The following is a 6000-nucleotide window of genomic DNA, read 5'->3' as shown; positions in this document are numbered from 1 at the left end:
TTTGTCTTCTGTATGCTGAGCATTAATCAATATAGATTTTATCTAATAGCCATCTCTATTATAAGAGATAATGCTTGTTTAAGCTGAGTTGGAGTTTTCAAACCACTATATTTCTAATTTAAATGCAATCTAAAGCTGATTTATTGGGGCATACATGCCATTGACCTTAATGGGATTTGTTCCTGAGTAAACATTTATGTATTTACTTAAAAGATTTATATACCTCTCAGCAACACAATTTCCAGGATGGTTTATATAAAATTATGCTGTAATTTCCTAAGCAGCAGTTGTTCTGAAAACATTGAAATCATATTGTTGAATGACTTCATATACTATATGAGGTATTGGAATGATACTTTTCAAACATAACTACTTATAGCAATTCTCCATATAATTATTCAACTACAATGAATAGGATTAGATTGATATATAAACTGCTGTACACTTTATTTATTATATCACCACCATCATATCTATATCTTATCACTGAATTTCATTATCCAAATGCTAATAATAATATTCTAAACCTAATATTCCTACTTTGTCACTTTTTAAACATTTGATGTATTTGTTTACATTCTAAATTAAAATGAGTGGAAAGTTTTTGTTTTATTTTGAAAGAAAAATAAATATTTAGAATGCATTACTTATAAATAATAATGATCTGTTGCAGTTCTTTCTTCTCTCTCTCTTTCCTCTCCCTCCCCTTCTCCCTCTCCTCCTCTCCTTCTTTCTCCCTCCCTCTCTGTCTCCCTTTCTTTCTTTTCTTTTTTTCTCTTTCCCTTTCTGCAGGCAGAGTTCTGAATATGAGAATCCCTTGAAAATGTAATTCAATGATCCCAGGATTCCATGTTGTATTGGTAACAAGTCTCTTGTCTGCTCATATATGATATAGTTCGAGGGATGAAAGTGGAGATTGCAAGGGTCAATCATATCATCAACATGTGCTCCCTGTAGGTGTCCAATCTCTTTGGTTGTGTAGCAATCAAGACATTACTCAGCAGAACAGAAGCAGCACTTCTTCCCTGCTTTCTCAGTTGTCCTCTCTCTTTCTGAGTGATAGGCAATTCGGCTAGGGATTGGCTCCACTCCATTCCATCTAACAAGAGATTTCACACTCAAATGAGTATGACAAGTTAACAGCTGCTCTCTCCAGCTGAAATTCCTTGCTTAGCCGCTGCCTGTTAATAATAGGATCAGCCCTGGATTAACCATTAAGCAAAATAAGCACCTGCTTAGGGCACCAAGGGAAAGGGGGCAACACAGTGTTTCACCCCCCCTCACCAGGGGTGATATTTAGCAGGTTCTGACAGGTTCTGGAGAACCGGTAGCGGAAATTTTGAGTAGTTTGGAAAACTGGCAAATACCACCTCTGGCTGACCCCAGAGTGGGGTGGGAATGGGGATTTTGCAGTATCCTTTCCCTGCCATGCCCACCAACTCACGCCCACAGAACCAGTAGTAAAAAAAAAAGAATTTCACCACTGCCCCTGGCTATCATGCCCTTAACTTTTTCAGTACCACACTTGCCTTTAGTTTGTTGAGCTTTAATGTTTTGGCAGTAGGCATGAACAATAGAGAAGGTGAAAGGACCAGCTGGGCTGAGTTTAGAGCATCAGTTGACTTTAAGCTTGTAGTGAATAGGATGGGACTATGAGTCCTCCCTGGTGCTAAACGGCAAAAGGAGTAGACTATCAAAAGTTGAGAAAATTTGCTTTATCTACTTTAATATTAGTTTTATAGAAGTAATAAAGGTATACATTCAACTACACCTATCTCAAAACAATGCTATCTAATCCTGCTATTTGGATGTTTACCATTTCATTTTGTTTTGAGTGATGCCAGTGTGTTAGTTTTCCTTTTTAATAAGTTACATCTAACAAATGTTGCTTCAAAATGCAACTCCCTGTATTTTTCAATTTATGAATTCAATGAAGAAAATAAATGAAACTGTTTACATCTTCACTTAATCTTCTGCAACAAGAGAGTTTTATTAGCCAGTTTGATCCAGTGGTCAAGGCACCAGGCTAGAAAACAAGAGACTGAGTCCAAGTCTCGCCTCAGTCATGAAAGACAACTGGGTGACTTTGGGCCAGTCATTCTCTTTCAGCCCAATCCATTCCACAGAGTGGTTGTTGTGGAGAAAATAGGAGGAGGAGGTTGCATTGGATATGTTCACTGCTTTGAGTTCTCTGTAAAAATAAATAAAAACATGCATGTTTTCCCATGAATTTTTGCTTTTTGCAATTCTGCTTTTGCTTGCTGCTGCTGTCTATTGTCCTCTCTTCAGTTCGCAGTCCCTAATCTGCAAGGTTACCCTGCACCTTGATTATGACGTTTTCAGTCTGGTCTTCCAGTACTCTAACTCCATTGCTTTTGCTGGATAATTCCGCTATTATGAACCCATCAGGTCCAGTCTCTATTGCCCAGAAAAAAATAAGCAATTAATCAATCAAGTGAAAGGGCAATTGCAAGCATTGACATATTACGACAGGGAGATAACCATCTTGAAGCAGATCCCCAAAAAAATTAGGGAGAAAAGGAAAAATTATTCGCAATTGGCGAATAAATTATACCAGAAAGGGGTGTGGTTTAGATGGTTGATGCCTGAAGGGATGCTGATATTCTGGGAGGAGACAAGAATTAGAATCAATACACCCATAGAGGCTCAGGCCTTTATGGAAAAAAATAAAGCGATCCTAGAAAAAACAGAAGACTCTTCAACGATCACACAGGACACGGGAGGGGCCGGAGCTCTGCCAGCGGGGGGAGAAGGGGCAACACTAAGAAAGCTCAGATCACAAAAATGAGTAAGAAAATCACATTGTTATAAACAGACCGAAAGTAATAATGAAATTATACCTAGACTATATATTATAATATATAACATGATTGAAATATTTTTATAGAATTGATATGCTGATTTTATACGATTTTGTATTAATGTTTTATACATAGATGTACCTTATGAGTTTGGAGGGAGGGGGCGTCTGCCATACTTGCAACTGCCAAAATTTGTATACCATTCCACTTACCCTTTTCCTTATAAATGTTTTAAAAAACCAATAAAACTTTTTGAAAAAAAAAAAGAGAAAGGGCAATTGCCCCTTTCCGATATCTTTTCATTGCTGAGGACGTTTGACAGCCATCACCCTGACCTCTCAAATGGTCTCCATAACTCTCCCCCCGCCAAGACAAAACCAAAAATCTCTTTCCTTTAAAACATTTCAAAAAGTTCTATAACTCGGTTTTTCTTTTTCCAAATTTGGTATTTAAACTAGGTTTAGTGTGTTCTGAGAAGCAGTTTGGCATAGGGGGTTAAGTGGCACTAGGCTAGAAACTGGAAGCTGGGCGATTTCTTCTAGTCCTACCTTAGCAACAAAGCCAGTTGGTTGACCTTGGGCTAGTTGCTTTCTTTCTCTCCTTTAGGAAGGAGACAACAAACCACTTCTCAGAAATTTGTCAAGAAAACCACAGGGACTACTAATCCAGGCAGTTGCCAGGAGTCAACACTGAGTTGTAAATAATTCTACAATGATTTATTAAATACTGTAAAGCCCAGTTTAATAAGGATGCGTTTTGATTATGCTGTCATTAAACTCATTGAAATCACAGGGGACGGCTGTTAACACAGAGGGAGATATGCAGCAACAGCTGGCTTCCCTCCGTCTCGGAGAGGCAGTCAGTCCATATCTGAGGGAGCTGGCACTGCTCTTTCGCTCTCAAGGTCTGAACCCCTGAAGCTGCCTACTTATTATTACCTAGGTTGGAGCCAGCGGTTAGCTAGGATAAGGCGCTGAGGAGCCAGAAGGAAAGTAAAACAACAACAACTTTCCCTGGCCTTTCCTACTAGCATCCACCTCTGAGGCAAGGTTTTTTTTTTAAAGCAAGCTCGCCCAAGGAAAGGTCCACAGCCAGGTGTCACGAGTCACGCAATCCCCAGCTGGGGCCCTTTGGAAAGCTGGCGCCACCGCCGCCGCCTGTTCGCCCTTGGCCAACCGAGCTTCTTCTCCCGACTCCCCATCTTCCCATCTGCCTGGGACTCCCGCCCTTTTCCCTCGCCCTCGGCATTTCTCCGATGTCCGCACAGGTGTCAGCGATTGGGTAGAATATGCAAATGCGCCGGTGACGTCACGCAGCGCTGGTCCAGACAGCAGAAATAGGGCAGGAATTCAGCAAAGCAGCATTTACACACCTCTTCGCGCCTGGATTGCGACTGAAGCTGCCGCTGCCTCGTCCTTCTTTTCCGCCTTTCTTTTTCTTTCTTTCTTTTTCTCCCCCTGTTTGTTTGTTGTTTTTCTTTTCTTTGGTCTCTTCCCCTCCTTCCTTCCATCCCTTTCCCCTCCTTCTCTCAATTCAGGCCACGACCACCCCTTCATGATCTCCCCTCGCCGCCTTTCCCAACACTCCCGCAGGCTTCGCGTTGCTTTCCTCGAGGACGTTTTTCTTTCGAGAGCAAAAGCGCCCCAACTCTGACGTCTCCTTCCCTTCAGTCGCGCCGGGCTCTTGGAGGTGCGCCTGCTGTTCTCGGGCTACTCCAGGTAAACCTTCATCTCTAGCGTGGGAAGGAGGAAGCTGGGTTAGAGCTGGCGCGCTCGCTGTTCTTTTCCCCTTCGCCGCCGACCAGGGGAAGGAATTGACCCAACTGATGCGCTGCTCTCCACCACCCCGTCCGCGCGCACGAACAGAGCAATTCGGGGCTTGGGGGGGGGGGGGGGCGGAAAGCTTCCCCCCTCTTTTTATTTTCCCTGCGGAGGATGGAAGAGGTCTCTGCACGCGAGAGTTTCCACGCCGTCAACTTAGGAGGCAGTTAAAGCGGGGCCGCCCCGAGCAAGCTGCGCTCTCGGAATGCAGCGGGCGGCAGGTTGGGGGATTAGGCGTGTGTGTTTGTGTATGTGCGCGCGGGGGGGGGGAGGGATGCAGCGAGCCAAAAAAGAGAGGGAAGCTATTGCGGGGAAAGAGCGTGGAAGGTCACCTGGCCAGAAAAGCAGAAGCCACAAGCTCCGGAGGGAGCTCGCTCTTCCTTTCCCGCTTACTGGGCAGGTAGGTGAATGGGTGGATCGGTGGGGAAGGGAGTGGGAGGAAAAGGACACCGGCGCGGAAACTCTAGCGGATGGCTATATAGAAGAGCTGCAGTTCCGCCGTTTTCGCCAAACCTATATCTCTGGGCGCTTTTCCCTTTTTTTTTTTTTTTTTGTAGGGGGTGGGGAGCTGGTTAGAGAACTTTGAATTGAATGCCTAGCTTGAGTCCCGCGATTGCGCATTGCCAACGGCCCGTGGAAGAGTCTCCTGGAATCGGAGCGGCTGGCTTGGTCGAGCACTAGTTAGAGAGAGAGAGAGAGAGAGAGGGAGGGAGAGGGAGGGGGAGAGAGGGAGAGGGGGAGAGGGGGAGAGAGGAGAGAGAGAGAGAGAGAGAGAGAGAGAGAGAGAGAGAGAGAGAGATGCTCTCTTTTAGGACGACGAGTAGGAGGGAGACGCTCGGCTCCCTTTTCGTTTTCCGTCCCGCCCTCTCCGTTTAGAGACCTCGGAGTGGGAGAAAGGAAGCTTTTTCCTGTCCCACGGTTAGCGCGGCGGGTTCTTGGCCCGCCCCATTGTCAGAAGAAGCCCAGGTTTGTCCTGCGGTGGGAACCTGGAGCCTTTGGGTAGGATCTGCTACGAGCTTATATAAATGTCCATCGCATTGCGCCCCTTCCAGTTATGTAAAGATGAGAAAGGAAGTTAAAAAAACAGTGAGCCAAAGCAAATGCGAACGTGAAATAAAACCTAGCGAATTGTAATGTATACAGGCGGCGTTCCCTATACCGCTCCACTCCTTTCTTTCTTTGAAAATCAGCTATGCTTTTCACCACTTCCATGCGCTGCTTTTCTCTCATGGCCTGCACTTTTCTCACTTTCTGATGGTCCCATCCATATTGCATTCAGCCACAACTTTCTCAGTCTGCTTGCACTCCTCAATTTCATATATTTGATTTGCAATTCCATTCTTGGGCATACATCTTTT

General features: G+C 44.5%; 1 protein-coding gene across 2 annotated transcripts in view; it reads left to right on the top strand.

Annotated features, from left to right (window-relative positions):
* Positions 1–4161: 4161 nt before the first annotated feature.
* FSTL4 (follistatin like 4) overlaps positions 4162–6000 on the top strand; it is a 520328-nt gene continuing 518489 nt past the window's right edge. Inside the window, exon 1 of one of the 2 annotated variants that reach the window (XM_081936570.1) lies at positions 4162–4540. The gene's annotated coding sequence lies outside the window, so the exon portion shown is untranslated. Of the gene's footprint in view, positions 4541–4898; positions 5043–6000 lie in introns of those variants that run through there. The other variant, XM_081936569.1, reaches the window with a different exon arrangement.

Source organism: Natrix helvetica, assembly GCF_964273705.1.
Source record: "Natrix helvetica genome assembly, chromosome: 1".
Lineage (NCBI taxonomy): Eukaryota > Metazoa > Chordata > Lepidosauria > Squamata > Natricidae > Natrix > Natrix helvetica.
The sequence above is the reverse complement of the archived record's forward strand: the minus strand, read 5'-3'. Positions and strand labels throughout refer to the sequence as shown.